At 40.6% G+C, this 19,272-nt stretch overlaps 2 long non-coding RNA genes across 2 annotated transcripts; both read left to right on the forward strand.

The window, feature by feature from the left end:
- The first annotated feature begins 806 nt into the window (after window positions 1-806).
- Window positions 807-13,299, forward strand: LOC127296819 (uncharacterized). Its single transcript, XR_007848719.2, has 4 exons — window positions 807-1,040; window positions 1,156-1,372; window positions 11,792-11,852; window positions 12,944-13,299. It is a non-coding gene; the product is annotated as an uncharacterized lncRNA (long non-coding RNA).
- A 2,291-nt stretch (window positions 13,300-15,590) lies between these two features.
- Window positions 15,591-19,252, forward strand: LOC139830709 (uncharacterized). The gene is made up of 4 exons (XR_011743991.1): window positions 15,591-15,824; window positions 15,940-16,156; window positions 17,810-17,870; window positions 18,962-19,252. It is a non-coding gene; the product is annotated as an uncharacterized lncRNA (long non-coding RNA).
- The last annotated feature ends 20 nt before the right edge of the window (window positions 19,253-19,272 follow it).

Here is a 19,272-nt window from a genome sequence, read left to right on the forward strand (position 1 = left end):
CATCCCAAAAATTTGTAAAATTTTGGAATGTAAAACTAAATAAATTTAGTTGATTGAATTGTTTGTCTTTGTTGAAATTTCACAAGGAATTAAAACTTTTTAAGTTTAATTTAAAAGCCCTTCCCAAAACAAGTATTCAGAAATGATTTGCTTTCAAAGTATTTCCAAACCAAACATATTTCTATTTCATGGTTCTGAAATCATATAAGATTTTATTTTGAGACAAAAGGGCCAAACCTTATTTTGGAATATCAATGCCCAAGTAGCCATATAAAGCGGTATATTTATAATAACTATTTTTGTAATTTGGTTTTTGACCAAAATTAGTTTTATAAAGTCAATTGAGTCGCTTCGACGTCAATATCAAAATCCACGTTGAAATAAAAGCAGCGAAATGTTTTTAGTTTCAGGAAATACTTTAATTACTTGATTTCATAAAATCCAAAGTACGTCTTTAATTTTCCTAATATTCTATTAGGCCAAATGCATAAAAATATATCTTTGTATTTTTATTTAGACGGAAACAGTATTCCATAATGTCCAGGTACTGTACTAGGAAATGTATGTTTTTTTATGAACTTTGTTTGAATCAATTTAGGGACCTGAATCTAAGACTAGAAAACAAAACAGAAAAGAAATTAAGAGGCAAAAAAAAAAAAAAAGACTGGCCAAGAGTCAATCGGGCAGAGCAACCAGCTTCTTCTCACGTGCGGATACGCGCGCGCGGCCAAGCCAGCCACGTAGTGCTGCAGCACCTGGTCACCACTCACCTCTCTCTTCGTTTTTTTCTGACCCGTGGGGCCCGCGATCGTCATCTACCTCTGGACGTGAGTCCAGGACGCGTACGTTCTTCGATCTGCCCAGGAAAATAGCTCGATTTCGCCAGAATTCGTTGCCCCCTTCCCCGAAAATCCTCCTATAAATACCCACATATCTTCTCTGTTTGTGCCCCTCCGAAACCCTAATTTTTGGTGCCGCCCAATTTAGCCGCCGGAGCCCCGCCTACCGCCGCAGTATTCCGTCGATTCGGACGAAAATTCGTAAGCCCCGCCGCCCAATCTTTGATCCAACTTTCTTCCTGTGAACTCGCGCATCATCTGAACCTCCTGGTTTGTTTTATCGTGCAACAAATCGACGACTCGGTTGATTTCGAAGTTCGCCGCCGTCGGGAGCGCCTCCATTCGCCTTTCGCCGCCGCATGAGACCGCGCCAGGACGCTACGACTACGCAGACGACCTTACCGTGACCCTCTGCATGCCGTTCCCTACCTATACTGGCCGCTGGACCACTCGCAGCGTCGCCGACATCCTCGACCGAGACGGCCGCGCGCCGTGTTTTGCCTGCGAGACTGCGACTAGTCCGACTCCCCACGGTGAGCTGCTGCTACCTTCCACTCTTTATGGTCAGATTGTGATCCAACAGCTAAAAATAGATCAAAGTATCAGCCATGCAACCAACTTACACGTTTCCGATCTATGGATCGTTGCGTTTGGTGCTAGCTCATCAACATAAGAAAATTTGTATATTTCAAATCTCTCAATTTAGAGATCGGTTCTCAATGATTCTTCTTGCATTGAGTTTATAATTAAATTATCTACGATTTTCGTGTAGAGATTTTTTCCATCCGATAAACTTTTCCGGACAACTTTTCGTGCAACATCAAAATTTAACTGCGACATGTTTAATCTTGTAAAATTCATAACTAATGTTTGGAAACTCGGATTCTAACAAATAATATGTCGTTGAACTCACAAAAATGAGGAGAACACAGTGGTGCAATAAAATTTGACTTTTGTACTGTTCTCGAATATTCAAATTTAAATATGCTAGTTTGAGTACTTTAGACATAATTCAAATTCTACAAATTCAAATCAAATGATTCCTCTTGCAAATGGAATTTATTAATGTCCCCTGTCCAGTAACATCATTGCTTAAAACTTTTAAAAGTATTTGCAAGTATTCAAATCTAAATATGAGGATTTGAGTAATTTTGGCATAGCTTAAACTCTATAAATCTTTTTAAGATGATTCCTTTTGCAACTAAATCACATTGGAACTCTCCATCCAGTAGCACACATGTTTAGTTTAGTTGATCATAATCACTTCCCATGGTTTTAGATTTGAAGTAATATCCTTCTATGTGTCATACGACACAATCCATAAACCCTACTTGATCATATCTTTCTTTTGAATATGTGCTACTCATCAATATCCATCGAAACCATTATCATAATTAATTTTTGTAAACCTTGAGGTTGAAGATTAAACTCATAATTCCATTTTGCCAAAGTGAATCATATGATCATACTGAAGGAGATATGCCCTAGAGGCAATAATAAAGTGGTTATTATTTATATCTTAATGTTTATGATAAATGTTTATATATCATGCTAGTATTGTATTAACCGAAACATTAGTACATGTGTGATATGTAGACAAACAAGAAGTCCCTAGTATGCCTCTTAAACTAGCTTGTTGATTAATGGATGATTAGTTTCATAATCATGAACATTGGATGTTATTAATAACAAGGTTATGTCATTGTGTGAATGATGTAATGGACACACCCAATTAAGCGTAGCATAAGATCTCGTCATTAAGTTATTTGCTATAAGCTTTTGATACATAGTTACCTAGTCCTTATGACCATGAGATCATGTAAATCACTTATACCGGAAAGGTACTTTGATTACACCAAACACCACTGCGTAAATGGGTGGCTATAAAGGTGGGATTAAGTATCCGGAAAGTATGAGTTGAGGCATATGGATCAACAGTGGGATTTGTCCATCCCGATGACGGATAGATATACTCTGGGCCCTCTCGGTGGAATGTCGTCTAAATGTCTTGCAAGCATATGAATGAGTTCATAAGAGACCACATACCACGGTACGAGTAAAGAGTACTTGTCAGGAGACGAGGTTGAACAAAGTATAGAGTGATACCGAAGATCAAACCTCGGACAAGTAAAATATCGCGAGACAAAGGGAATTGGTAATATATGTGAATGGTTCATTCGATCACTAAAGTCATCGTTGAATATGTGGGAGCCATTATGGATCTCCAGATCCCGCTATTGGTTATTGGTCGGAGTGAGTACTCAACCATGTCCGCATAGTTCTCGAACCGTAGGGTGACACACTTAAAGTTGGATGTTGAAATGGTAGTACTTGAATATGGAATGGAGTTCGAATATTTGTTCGGAGTCCGGATGAGATCCCGGACATCACGAGGAGTTAGGAATGGTCAGGAGAATAAGATTCATATATAGGATGTCATTTTATGTGAAATAAAATGTCGCGGAAGGTTCTATGGAAGGTTCTAGAAGGTTCTAGAAAAGTCCGGAAGAAACCACCAAGGAAGGTGGAGTCCACATGGGACTCCACCTCCATGGCCGGCCAGCCCTAGATGGGGTGGAGTCCCAAGTGGACTCCACCATAGGGGGCCGGCCACCTCACATGGGAGGTGGAAATCCCACCTTTGGGTGGGAGTCCTAGTTGGGCTAGGTTTCCCCTCTTATGGAAGGTTTTGGTTTCGGTCTTATTCGAAGACTTGGACACCAACACTTGGGATCCACCTATATAATGAGGGGCCAAGGGAGGGGGCGGCCACCCCAAGACCACAAGCTGGCCGCCCCCTTGAGTGGCCGGCCACCCCCTCCCAAACCCTAGCCGCCCTCTCCTCCATAACTCCCGCGTAGCTTTAGCGAAGCTCCGCCGACTTCTCCACCACCACCGAGCACCACGCCGTCGCCGTCGGATTCAAGAGGAGCTACTACTTCCGCTGCCCGCTGGAACGGGGAGGTGGACGTCGTCTGCATAATCAACCGAACGTGTGACCGAGTACGGAGTGGAGGCACGTTCGTGGCGCCGTAACCGATCGTGATCAAGATCTTCTACGCGCTTTTGCAAGCGGCAAGTGATCGTCTACCGCAGCAACAAGAGCCTCCTCTTGTAGGCTTTGGAATCTCTTCAAGGGTGAGACTCGATACCCCCTCGTTGCTACCGTCTTCTAGATTGCATCTTGGCTTGGATTGCGTGTTCGCGGTAGGAAAATTTTTGTTTTCTATGCAACGTTATCCTACAAAGTGGTATCGAGCCGTGTCTATGCATAGATGGTTGCACGAGTAGAACACAATGGTTTGTGGGCGTTGATGCTCTTGTTATCTTTAGTTTGAGTACTTTGCATCTTTGTGGCATAGTGGGATGAAGCGGCTCGGACTAACTTTACATGACCGCGTTCATGAGACTTGTTCCTCGTTCGACATGCAACTTGTATTGCATAAGAGGCTTTGCGGGTGTCTGTCTCTCCTACTATAGTGAAGATTCAATTTACTCTTCTATTGAAAACATTAGTATCAACGTTGTGGTTCATGTTCGTAGGTAGATTAGATCTCTCTCGAAAACCCTAAACCACGTAAAATATGCAAACCAAATTAGAGACGTCTAACTTGTTTTTGCAGGGTTTGGTGATGTGATATGGCCATAATGTGATGATGAATATGTATGAGATGATCATTATTGTATTGTGGCAACCGGCAGGAGCCTTATGGTTGTCTTTAAATTTCATGTTGAGTAGTATTTCAAAGTAGTTGTAATAGTTGCTACATGGAGGACAATCATGAAGACGGCGCCATTGACCTTGACGCTACGCCGACGATGATGGAGATCATGCCCGAAGATGATGGAGATCATGTCCGTGCTTTGGAGATGAAGATCAAAGGCGCAAGAACAAAAGGGCCATATCATATCACATATGAACTGCATGTGATGTTAATCCTTTTATGCATATTATTTTGCTTAGATCGCGACGGTAGCATTATAAGATGATCCCTCACTAAAATCTCAAGATAATAAAGTGTTCATCCTTAGTAGCACCGTTACCAAGTCTTGTCGTTTCGAAGCATCTCGTGATGATCGGGTGTGATAGATTCAATAAGTACATACAACGGGTGCAAGACAGTTTTGCACATGCGGATACTAAGGTGGCCTTGACGAGCCTAGCATGTACAGACATGGTCTCGGAACACGTGATACCGAAAGGTAGAGCATGAATCATATGGTTGATATGATGAACACTTTGAATGTTCGCCATTGAAATCACACCTTTTCTCGTGATGATCGGGTTTAGGTGCGGTGGATTTGGTTCGTGTAATCACTAAGACAATGCGAGGGATATTGTTTTGAGTGGGAGTTCACTTAGTTTTTTAATTATGTTGAATTAAAATTTGAACTCAATTTGTCATAAACTTAGTCTAAACTATTGCAAATATATGTTGTAGAGATGGCGTCCCCAATCAATTTTAATCAGTTCCTAGAGAAAGAGAAACTTAAGAGCAACGGTAGCAACTTCACCGATCGGTTCCGTCATGTGAGGATCTTCCTCTCGGCGGAAATCTGCAATATGTGCTTGATGCACCGCTAGGTGACCCTCTATGAAACCGAAACCGATGAAGTAAAAGGCTGTTTACGAGACTCGGAAAATTAGGTACTCTCAAGTTCGATGTGCCATCCTATGCGATGCAGAATCCGATCTTCAAAAACGTTTTGAGCACCACGATCCTCATGAGTTGATGAAAGAGCTGAAAGCTATTTTTGAGACTCATGCGGCCGTGGAATGCTATGAAGCATCGAAACAATTCTTCAGTTGCATGATGGAAGAAGGCAGCTCCGTTAGTGAGCACATACTCGCCATGACCGGGCATGCGAAGAAACTCGATGACTTGGGAATAGTGATTCCTAACAGATGGGGATTAATCGTGTCCTTCAATCACCGCCACCAAGTTACAAGAACTTTGTGATGAACTACAATATGCGAGAACATGAACAAGGAGTTACTGAACTCTTTGGCATGCTAAAAGCTGCGAGATTGAGATCAAGAAAGAGCACCAAGTGTTGATGGTCAACAAGACCACCAGTTTCAAGAAACAGGGCAAGTCTAAGGGAAAATTCAAGAAGGGTGGCAAGAAAGCTGCCACGCCTCCTATGAAACCTAAGAACGGCCCTAAGCACGATGCTGAGTGCTATTATCGCAAGGAGAAGGGACACCGGAAGCGTAATTGCTCCAAGTATCCGGCTGATACGAAGAGCGGCCTTGTCAAGAAGAAGAAAGAAGGTATATCTGATATACATGTTATAGATGTTCATTTCATCGGTTCTCGTTCTAGTACACGGGTATTTGATCTTGGTTCGGTTGCTCATATTTGTAACTCGAAACAGAACTAAAGAATAAACGACAACCGCTGAAAGATGAAGTGACGATGCGCGTTGGAAACGGATCCAAGGTCAATGTGATCGCAGTCGGCACACTTCCTCTACATCTACCTTCGGGATTAGTTTTAAGCCTAAATAATTGCTATTATGTACTGCGTTGAGCATGAACATTATATCTGGATCTTGTTTAATGCAAGACGGTTATTCATTCAAGTCTGAGAATAATGGTTGTTCTATTTTTATGAATAATATCTTTTATGGTCGAGCACCACAAAAGAATGGCTTATTTGTTAGATCTCGATAGTAGTGATACGCATATACATAACATTGATGCTAAGCGAATTAAACTTAATGATAATTCTACTTATATGTAATCGCTTGTCGTCTTGGTCATATTGGAGTGAAACGCATGAAGAAACTCCATTCTGGTGGATTTCTTGAATCACTTGACTTTGAGTCACTTGATCGATGCGAAGCATGTCTAAGGGGAAAGATGACAAAGACTCCATTTTGGGGTATAATGGAGCGCGCTCCTGAGGTATTGGAAATCATACATACCGATGTATGTGGACCAATGAGCGTAGCATCGCGCGGTGGTTATCGTTATGTTCTAACCTTCACGAGATGATCTGAGTAGATATGGGTATATCTATTTCATGAAACATAAATCCGAAACTTTTGAGAAGTTTAAGGAATTTCAAAGTGAAGTAGAAAATCAACGTAACAAGAAGATTAAATTTCTACGATCTGATCGTGGAGGTGAATATCTGAGTTATGAGTTTGGCATGCATTTAAAGAAATGCGGAATACTTTCACAATTGACACCGCCGGGAACACCTCAACGTAACGGTGTGTCGAACGTCGTAATCGAACTCTCTTAGATATGGTTCGTTCTATGATGTCTCTTGCGATTTGCCGTTATCATTTTGGAGTTATGCATTAGAGACAGCCGCATTCACTTTAAATAGAGCACCATCAAAATCCGTAGTAACGACACCGTATGAATTATGGTTTGATTCGAAACCTTAGCTGACGGTCGTGAAAGTTTGGGGTTGCGAAGCCTATGTAAAGAAGTTACAACCGGACAAGCTAGAACCCAAAGCGGAGAAATGCGTCTTCATAGGATACCCTAAGGAAACTATAGGGTACACTTTCTATCACAGATCCGAAGGCAAAATCTTTGTTGCTAAGAACGGAACCTTTCTTGAGAAAGAATTTCTCACTAAAGAAGTGACTGGAAGAAAAGTAGAACTTCGATGAGATTGATGAATCTATACTCGTTGATCGAGTAGCGCGATCGGAAGTTGTACTGCACCGCCTACACCGGCAACAGAGGAAGCTAATGATAATGATCATGAAACTTCGAACGAGGAAACTACTGAACCTCGCAGATCGACAAGGGAACGTGCCACTCCTGATTGGTATGATCCTTGTCTAAATGTCATGATTGTGGATAACAATGATGAGGATCCTGCGACGTATGAAGAAGCGATGATGAGCCCAGATTCCAACAAATGGCAAGAAGCCATGAAATCCGAAATGGGATCCATGTATGATAACAAAGTATGGACTTTGGTAGACTTACGATAGCCGAAAGGCTGTCGAGAATAAATGGATCTTCAAGAGAAAAACAGATGCTGATGGTAATATTACTGTCTATAAAGCTCGACTTGTCGCAAAGGGTTTCCGACAAATTCAAGGAGTTGACTACGATGAGACTTTCTCACCTGTAGCGAAGCTAAAATCTGTGAAGATTTTGTTAGCAATAGCTGCATTTTTCGATTATGAGATTTGGCAGATGGATGTCAAAACGGCGTTCCTTAATGGAGACATTGAGGAAGAGTTGTATATGGTACAACCCAAAGGTTTTGTCGATCCTAAAAATGTCTTGACAAAGTATGCAAACTTCAGCGTTCAATCTATGGACTGAAGCAAGCATCAAGAAGTTGGAACCGACGCTTTGATAAGGTGATCAAAGACTTCGGGTTTATACAGTGTCATGGAGAGGCCTGTATTTACAAGAAAGTGAGTGGGAGCTCTGTAGCATTCCTGATATTATATGTAGATGACATATTATTGATCGGGAATGATATAGAACTATTAAGCAGTGTTAAGGGTTATTTGAATAATAGTTTTTCAATGAAAGACCTTGGTGAAGCATCATATATATTAGGCATCAAGATTTATAGAGATAGATCAAGACGCCTAATAGGGCTATCACGAGTACATATCTGGACAAGATTCTAAAGAAGTTTAGAATGGACGAAAGTAAGAAAGGGTTCTTACCTATGTTACCAGGCAAGGTATTGAGTAAGACTCAAGGACCGGCTACTACGAGAAGAAAGAGAAAGGATGAGTAACATCCCCTATGCCTCGCGAGGATCTATCATGTATGCCATGCTATGTACTAGACCGGATATAGCACATGCAGTTAGTTTGACTAGCAGATATCAAAGTGATCCAGGAATGGAACAACTGGACAGCGGTCAAAAATATCACGAAGTACTTGAAAAGAACTAAGGATATGTTTCTTTGTTATGGAGGTGACCAAGAGCTCGTTGTAAACGGTTACACCGATGCAAGTTGGAACACCGATCCCGATGACTCTAAGTCACAATGCAGGTACGTGTTTATATTGAATGGTGCTGCGATAAGCTGGGCAAGCTCGAAGCGGTGCACGGTGGCGAAGTCTTCAACAGAATCGAGTACATAGCGGCTTCGGAGGCTTCATCGAAGCGGTATGGATGAAGAGGTTCATTGTAGAGCTCGGTGTGGTTCCTAGTGCATTGGACCCATTAATCATTTCTTGTGATAACATGGGTGCCATCGCCAATGCACAAGAGCCAAGGTCACACAAGAGGCTGAAGCATATCAAGCTGCGTTACCACTCGATTCGCGAGTACATCGAAGATGGAGAAGTAAAGATTTGCAAAGTACACACCGATCCGAATGTAGCAGATCCGTTGACTAAAGCTCTCCCTAGGGCAAAGCATGACCAACACCAGAATACCATGGGTGTTAGGTATATTACAATGTAATCTAGATTATTGACTCTAGTGCAAGTGGGAGATCAAGGAGATATGCCCTAGAGGCAATAATAAAGTGGTTATTATTTATATCTTAATGTTTATGATAAATGTTTATATATCATGCTAGTATTGTATTAACCGAAACATTAGTACATGTGTGATATGTAGACAAACAAGAAGTCCCTAGTATGCCTCTTAAACTAGCTTGTTGATTAATGGATGATTAGTTTCATAATCATGAACATTGGATGTTATTAATAACAAGGTTATGTCATTGTGTGAATGATGTAATGGACACACCCAATTAAGCGTAGCATAAGATCTCGTCATTAAGTTATTTGCTATAAGCTTTTGATACATAGTTACCTAGTCCTTATGACCATGAGATCATGTAAATCACTTATACCGGAAAGGTACTTTGATTACACCAAACACCACTGCGTAAATGGGTGGCTATAAAGGTGGGATTAAGTATCAGGAAAGTATGAGGTGAGGCATATGGATCAACGGTGGGATTTGTCCATCGAGATGACGTATTGATTTTCTCTGGTCCCTCTCGGTGGAATGTCGTCTAAATGTCTTGCAAGCATATGAATGAGTTCATAAGAGACCACATACCACGGTACGAGGAAAGAGTACTTGTCAGGAGACGAGGTTGAACAAAGTATAGAGTGATACCGACGATCAAACCTCGGACAAGTAAAATATCGCGAGACAAAGGGAATTGGTAATATATGTGAATGGTTCATTCGATCACTAAAGTCATCGTTGAATATGTGGGAGCCATTATGGATCTCCAGATCCCGCTATTGGTTATTGGTCGGAGTGAGTACTCAACCATGTCCGCATAGTTCTCGAACCGTAGGGTGACACACTTAAAGTTGGATGTTGAAATGGTAGTACTTGAATATGGAATGGAGTTCGAATATTTGTTCGGAGTCCCGGATGAGATCCGGACATCACGAGGAGTTCCGGAATGGTGGGAGAATAAGATTCATATATAGGATGTCATTTTATGTGAAATAAAATGTCGCGGAAGGTTCTATGGAAGGTTCTAGAAGGTTCTAGAAAAGTCCGGAAGAAACCACCAAGGAAGGTGGAGTCCACATGGGACTCCACCTCCATGGCCGGCCAGCCCTAGATGGGGTGGAGTCCCAAGTGGACTCCACCATAGGGGGCCGGCCACCCCCCACATGGGAGGTGGAAATCCCACCTTTGGGTGGGAGTCCTAGTTGGGCTAGGTTTCCCCCTCTTATGGAAGGTTTTGGTTTCGGGTCTTATTCGAAGACTTGGACACCAACACTTGGGATCCACCTATATAATGAGGGGCCAAGGGAGGGGGCCGGCCACCCCAAGACCACAAGCTGGCCGCCCCCCTTGAGTGGCCGGCCACCCCCTCCCAAACCCTAGCCGCCCCCTCTCCTCCATAACTCCCGCGTAGCTTTAGCGAAGCTCCGCCGGACTTCTCCACCACCACCGACACCACGCCGTCGTACTGTCGGATTCAAGAGGAGCTACTACTTCCGCTGCCCGCTGGAACGGGGAGGTGGACGTCGTCTTCATCAACAACCGAACGTGTGACCGAGTACGGAGGTGCTGCCCGTTCGTGGCGCCGAAACCGATCGTGATCAAGATCTTCTACGCGCTTTTGCAAGCGGCAAGTGATCGTCTACCGCAGCAACAAGAGCCTCCTCTTGTAGGCTTTGGAATCTCTTCAAGGGTGAGACTCGATACCCCCTCGTTGCTACCGTCTTCTAGATTGCATCTTGGCTTGGATTGCGTGTTCGCGGTAGGAATTTTTTTGTTTTCTATGCAACGTTATCCTACACATACTCATTTACCAAAATCATTTAGATATTTTCATCATGCCCAAGATCATATCTATCCTAATTATATTCGACTAGCTCACAATATTCAAACTACACATGAGTTATTTGAGTAAATTGTGACAAATCTTATTTATAAATTTTCCCTTGTGCAAATGTTGTGGAGGCACTCTACTACATAGCACATGTGTTGAAACCTTGACATTCCTTACAATCTTTTATGCGCATCTTGAATACCATTCATGCCTATCCAATCTCATGTCATTCGATCATATTTATTAAGCTTGGACTATTCAAATTACAAATGTGTCATTGGAGTAATTTAATATATCATTAGTCCATACCCAAGCCTTTGTGTAACTTGAGCTATCGTGATAAGTGTTGTCACACTTAAACTTAATAGCATCTAAGTTTTCACCATGTGGAATCTATGTGATTCTTATCACATGGACCATCCCAATTTTGTCTATTCCTTTGTAACCAATATGTCTTTTCCTATTGGTCATTGATGGTACTTCTCCTTCTAAGTAATTGAGCTCATCATTCAATATCTCAAATTCATATCTTGCAAGCCATACCTCTGCCATACCTTCAATTTCACAATTAACCATAAATTTAATAAAAACTAAAATAAAATGAATAACAAGTCTTTCTAATTTGTTGCCTTGCTTGATTTTGTTGTTGTTTGAATGTGTGTTTATGTTCTGTTACTTTTATGTTATAGTTGTACGGAGAGATACGCGTTTTGATTGAGAGAAGAGCAGAATTCTTCAGATACCAAAAAGGCAAGTGTCACACACCGTCTTGTCCTACTATTTTTCTATGCACCTTATAGTTATTTTCAGTAGCTATTCATGTGTAGGATTGTTTTAAATATATATATTGCTATGCTATGATCACCTGTTAGAACAACCACATGTTCAACACTTGTTCTTTGTCGCTACCGTATTGTAGTATGCTTAGCATTGCTATTGTAGATGTGTGGTTGGGATTTCATGATGTGATATGTGGTATTGTGAAAGTATGGTTTTATGTAATAAAACAACCTAAAATAATGAATCATCTGGGTGGAAGTGGTAATGCTTGGTTTATGTTGAGTGGTTGCACCGGGGTCATTTCTATGGCAGCACCGTGTGCATCACACTTGAGGTTGGCCACCCAGGAACAAAGAGATTAGCCAGGTGTTCCTGTTTTAGTAGCTTCCAGTACAACCACATGCTATATGGGCTCTGGCTAGATTGAGTAGGTTGCGAGAACTCGACCCAATGTACAGAGGGTGGTAGGTGTTGATAGGACGGAGCGCGTCCATTGTGGTTGAGGTATTGCTTCTGAAAGGTCTTGTCCTAGTCGACATCTGTCCATTGAGCAAATTGCGCATCATGGAAGAAGAACAGACTAGGTCATGTGGGGAATGTGTACAGCCTCTCGAGAGTGTCAAACTAAGTACTTAGCCGTGTCCCCGGTTATGGACATTATGAGCAACTAGAGTCTGGAACTGTTTGGAGGATCTCATCATTCCAATTTCATAATAAAACTTGATGGGGCAAACAATGGGTTTAGGAGCATGCAAAGCTAGGTTGTCTTGTGTTTACATGGGCCTATGCTAGCATGTCCGTAGATTTTTAGAAGCATATGAAGCTAACCGTCTTGCAACGGCATGGGTTATGCTAATATGTTCCTAGACGATGTTTCTGAAAAATAAAAATTGTTTATAAAAGATAGGGAAACTATTGCTTTTCGCAAAAGATGCTAAACTCCACCTGCCAAATGAGCACGTAGTTGTTAGGCGCCATTTATATATCCACCAAATAGTGACATTTGCTAATACAATTCCAAATGTATTGACCCTGCGTGGCTGCAACGTTTTATGTTGCAGATATTCCGATGAACGAGTGAGGTTCGATGGTTAGGGTTACGAGTCTATACTCGACATGCTCGCCTGTGGCACATGAAGACGAAGGACTCCATGCTGATATGTTTTGTTGTAAACTCTGATATAATGCTAGCTTCGGGCTATGCAATTTATAATGTTTACTTTGTAATTACTGGATCATGCGATGTAATGAAGACCTTTGTTTCTTGGTATTACATCTTAAACTGTGTGTGCTAGCGATTGATCCAGGGACTAGCACTATTATGCACAGAGATTCAATTCTTACCGGGTTGAATCGCTGCAGATGGTATCAGAGCATTGTGTTGACTGTAGGTTCGTGACCCTAGGTTTGGAATAGTAATAGGAAGACCTTAGGATGAATTTTTTTATCTAGTCCAGTTTTTATTAAAAAGGTCTTGCATTTTTGAACTTCTTGTATTCTCATCTACTTCACCTTCAAAGAATTTCCTCTTACCTTAGATGGCCTAACTTTTGAAATCTATCAAGGAAGGACTGATGATGACCACATACCTTAAGTGTGAAGACCGATGCTTCATATGTTATTATTCGACTCAACATGATGCAACTTCATGGAAGGCCAACGAAGAACCTGGAGAATACTTTGATGCATACTTGACAACTCGAAAGATACACCATAATAGTAGAAGAAGTTGAAGCATTGGAGACAAAAATAGAATAGACCACCACTTATTAGACCAACGATATTACAATAACGTTATGATCATACTAACTTGTGGTATGACCATAATAGATTTTGTTTTTGTTTGAACTAGTTTGCTTGATGTGATGAATGCTTGATAGATTTTGTTTGTAAGATGAATTGCGTTGATCTGCTATTTTGCGGGTAGGAATTATCTTTAGATCTTTTCCATCTATTCTCATCTATACTCAACCCAACAAGTGTTTTCTTGACAAATCGTCATGAACACAACCCTAGCAAAAATCAACCTTGATGTTCCCTATCTAGATGAAGAAACAAAGAGTGCGAGATACGCAAAACCCTAGTTAAGGATCGATTGAAATGTTTTCAAAATAGTTTAATAATGGGGATTGAAATATTGATTCGATTCTCCATGGATTTTTTTATCAAACTTGTGAGGTTGACCAAGTGTTAGAATACGAGATTCAATAAATCATATACGGAGTAATGATTTGGGTGCAGGATGGATTGATCACCATTCCTACTACTCTTATTATTCGCTTTCGTAATGCTGACTTTGCGAATCTAGAGAGATATACCTACAAAATAGATGTCGACGAATAAGCCTAAACCCTAGGGTGAATTAATATTATACCCTTATAGTAGGCAAGTGCTGCCAAGCGTAGGACTACAATGAGAATGAACATCCAACTACTAGATGAGGAACAGTGGAAGACCGTCGATGACACCGACAAGTTAAAAATATGAAGGATGCCTTAAATTACTCTCACCTTGATCATCTATTTGACCCAAAGAGTGGCCCCTTAGTAGAAAAAAATAGTTCAACAACCAACCATTTGGATTAGAAGCCTAACCATGAGTAAAAGCCTACTCAAGTCACTTTAAAGAGATATGGTATTCACTATATGTGAATAAACAACAACCTATTGGGTATTAAATTATAAGCCATAGATGTTCCTAAAAATGACCTGGTGTATGTCATATCCTAGGATGTGCCAAGTAATAACCAAGGTAAGCTTAGCCTAAACCCGAGACCTAAGACTAGCTACAAAATTTTCTTTTAAGGGTGGTAGCCCACCTCAACATATCGCAAACCCATCTTTCTTGCTAGCTTTTCTCGAATCTCGAGGACGAGATTCCTTTTAAGGGTGGTAGTCTGTAACATCCCAAAAATTTGTAAAATTTTGGAATGTAAAACTAAATAAATTTAGTTGATTGAATTGTTTGTCTTTGTTGAAATTTCACAAGGAATTAAAACTTTTTAAGTTTAATTTAAAAGCCCTTCCCAAAACAAGTATTCAGAAATGATTTGCTTTCAAAGTATTTCCAAACCAAACATATTTCTATTTCATGGTTCTGAAATCATATAAGATTTTATTTTGAGACAAAAGGGCCAAACCTTATTTTGGAATATCAATGCCCAAGTAGCCATATAAAGCGGTATATTTATAATAACTATTTTTGTAATTTGGTTTTTGACCAAAATTAGTTTTATAAAGTCAATTGAGTCGCTTCGACGTCAATATCAAAATCCACGTTGAAATAAAAGCAGCGAAATGTTTTTAGTTTCAGGAAATACTTTAATTACTTGATTTCATAAAATCCAAAGTACGTCTTTAATTTTCCTAATATTCTATTAGGCCAAATGCATAAAAATATATCTTTGTATTTTTATTTAGACGGAAACAGTATTCCATAATGTCCAGGTACTGTACTAGGAAATGTATGTTTTTTTATGAACTTTGTTTGAATCAATTTAGGGACCTGAATCTAAGACTAGAAAACAAAACAGAAAAGAAATTAAGAGGCAAAAAAAAAAAAAAAGACTGGCCAAGAGTCAATCGGGCAGAGCAACCAGCTTCTTCTCACGTGCGGATACGCGCGCGCGGCCAAGCCAGCCACGTAGTGCTGCAGCACCTGGTCACCACTCACCTCTCTCTTCGTTTTTTTCTGACCCGTGGGGCCCGCGATCGTCATCTACCTCTGGACGTGAGTCCAGGACGCGTACGTTCTTCGATCTGCCCAGGAAAATAGCTCGATTTCGCCAGAATTCGTTGCCCCCTTCCCCGAAAATCCTCCTATAAATACCCACATATCTTCTCTGTTTGTGCCCCTCCGAAACCCTAATTTTTGGTGCCGCCCAATTTAGCCGCCGGAGCCCCGCCTACCGCCGCAGTATTCCGTCGATTCGGACGAAAATTCGTAAGCCCCGCCGCCCAATCTTTGATCCAACTTTCTTCCTGTGAACTCGCGCATCATCTGAACCTCCTGGTTTGTTTTATCGTGCAACAAATCGACGACTCGGTTGATTTCGAAGTTCGCCGCCGTCGGGAGCGCCTCCATTCGCCTTTCGCCGCCGCATGAGACCGCGCCAGGACGCTACGACTACGCAGACGACCTTACCGTGACCCTCTGCATGCCGTTCCCTACCTATACTGGCCGCTGGACCACTCGCAGCGTCGCCGACATCCTCGACCGAGACGGCCGCGCGCCGTGTTTTGCCTGCGAGACTGCGACTAGTCCGACTCCCCACGGTGAGCTGCTGCTACCTTCCACTCTTTATGGTCAGATTGTGATCCAACAGCTAAAAATAGATCAAAGTATCAGCCATGCAACCAACTTACACGTTTCCGATCTATGGATCGTTGCGTTTGGTGCTAGCTCATCAACATAAGAAAATTTGTATATTTCAAATCTCTCAATTTAGAGATCGGTTCTCAATGATTCTTCTTGCATTGAGTTTATAATTAAATTATCTACGATTTTCGTGTAGAGATTTTTTCCATCCGATAAACTTTTCCGGACAACTTTTCGTGCAACATCAAAATTTAACTGCGACATGTTTAATCTTGTAAAATTCATAACTAATGTTTGGAAACTCGGATTCTAACAAATAATATGTCGTTGAACTCACAAAAATGAGGAGAACACAGTGGTGCAATAAAATTTGACTTTTGTACTGTTCTCGAATATTCAAATTTAAATATGCTAGTTTGAGTACTTTAGACATAATTCAAATTCTACAAATTCAAATCAAATGATTCCTCTTGCAAATGGAATTTATTAATGTCCCCTGTCCAGTAACATCATTGCTTAAAACTTTTAAAAGTATTTGCAAGTATTCAAATCTAAATATGAGGATTTGAGTAATTTTGGCATAGCTTAAACTCTATAAATCTTTTTAAGATGATTCCTTTTGCAACTAAATCACATTGGAACTCTCCATCCAGTAGCACACATGTTTAGTTTAGTTGATCATAATCACTTCCCATGGTTTTAGATTTGAAGTAATATCCTTCTATGTGTCATACGACACAATCCATAAACCCTACTTGATCATATCTTTCTTTTGAATATGTGCTACTCATCAATATCCATCGAAACCATTATCATAATTAATTTTTGTAAACCTTGAGGTTGAAGATTAAACTCATAATTCCATTTTGCCAAAGTGAATCATATGATCATACTCATTTACCAAAATCATTTAGATATTTTCATCATGCCCAAGATCATATCTATCCTAATTATATTCGACTAGCTCACAATATTCAAACTACACATGAGTTATTTGAGTAAATTGTGACAAATCTTATTTATAAATTTTCCCTTGTGCAAATGTTGTGGAGGCACTCTACTACATAGCACATGTGTTGAAACCTTGACATTCCTTACAATCTTTTATGCGCATCTTGAATACCATTCATGCCTATCCAATCTCATGTCATTCGATCATATTTATTAAGCTTGGACTATTCAAATTACAAATGTGTCATTGGAGTAATTTAATATATCATTAGTCCATACCCAAGCCTTTGTGTAACTTGAGCTATCGTGATAAGTGTTGTCACACTTAAACTTAATAGCATCTAAGTTTTCACCATGTGGAATCTATGTGATTCTTATCACATGGACCATCCCAATTTTGTCTATTCCTTTGTAACCAATATGTCTTTTCCTATTGGTCATTGATGGTACTTCTCCTTCTAAGTAATTGAGCTCATCATTCAATATCTCAAATTCATATCTTGCAAGCCATACCTCTGCCATACCTTCAATTTCACAATTAACCATAAATTTAATAAAAACTAAAATAAAATGAATAACAAGTCTTTCTAATTTGTTGCCTTGCTTGATTTTGTTGTTGTTTGAATGTGTGTTTATGTTCTGTTACTTTTATGTTATAGTTGTACGGAGAGATACGCGTTTTGATTGAGAGAAGAGCAGAATTCTTCAGATACCAAAAAGGCAAGTGTCATACACCGTCTTGTCCTACTATTTTTCTATGCACCTTGTAGTTATTTTCAGTAGCTATTCATGTGTAGGATTGTTTTAAATATATATATTGCTATGCTATGATCACCTGTTAGAACAACCACATGTTCAACACTTGTTCTTTGTCGCTACCGTATTGTAGTATGCTTAGCATTGCTATTGTAGATGTGTGGTTGGGATTTCATGATGTGATATGTGGTATTGTGAAAGTATGGTTTTATGTAATAAAACAACCTAAAATAATGAATCATCTGGGTGGAAGTGGTAATGCTTGGTTTATGTTGAGTGGTTGCACCGGGGTCATTTCTATGGCAGCACCGTGTGCATCACACTTGAGGTTGGCCACCCAGGAACAAAGAGATTAGCCAGGTGTTCCTGTTTTAGTAGCTTCCAGTACAACCACATGCTATATGGGCTCTGGCTAGATTGAGTAGGTTGCGAGAACTCGACCCAATGTACAGAGGGTGGTAGGTGTTGATAGGACGGAGCGCGTCCATTGTGGTTGAGGTATTGCTTCTGAAAGGTCTTGTCCTAGTCGACATCTGTCCATTGAGCAAATTGCGCATCATGGAAGAAGAACAGACTAGGTCATGTGGGGAATGTGTACAGCCTCTCGAGAGTGTCAAACTAAGTACTTAGCCGTGTCCCCGGTTATGGACATTATGAGCAACTAGAGTCTGGAACTGTTTGGAGGATCTCATCATTCCAATTTCATAATAAAACTTGATGGGGCAAACAATGGGTTTAGGAGCATGCAAAGCTAGGTTGTCTTGTGTTTACATGGGCCTATGCTAGCATGTCCGTAGATTTTTAGAAGCATATGAAGCTAACCGTCTTGCAACGGCATGGGTTATGCTAATATGTTCCTAGACGATGTTTCTGAAAAATAAAAATTGTTTATAAAAGATAGGGAAACTATTGCTTTTCGCAAAAGATGCTAAACTCCACCTGCCAAATGAGCACGTAGTTGTTAGGCGCCATTTATATATCCACCAAATAGTGACATTTGCCAATACAATTCCAAATGTATTGACCCTGCGTGGCTGCAACGTTTTATGTTGCAGATATTCCGATGAACGAGTGAGGTTCGATGGTTAGGGTTACGAGTCTATACTCGACATGCTCGCCTGTGGCACATGAAGACGAAGGACTCCATGCTGATATGTTTTGTTGTAAACTCTGATATAATGCTAGCTTCGGGCTATGCAATTTATAATGTTTACTTTGTAATTACTGGATCATACGATGTAATAAAGACCTTTATTTCTTGGTATTACATCTTAAACTGTGTGTGCTAGCGATTGATCCAGGGACTAGCACTATTATGCACAGAGATTCAATTCTTACCGGGTTGAATCGCTTCATGACCTTGCCG

The sequence above is a fragment of the Lolium perenne genome, chromosome 4, assembly GCF_019359855.2.
Source record: "Lolium perenne isolate Kyuss_39 chromosome 4, Kyuss_2.0, whole genome shotgun sequence".
Taxonomy (NCBI): Eukaryota; Viridiplantae; Streptophyta; class Magnoliopsida; order Poales; family Poaceae; genus Lolium; species Lolium perenne.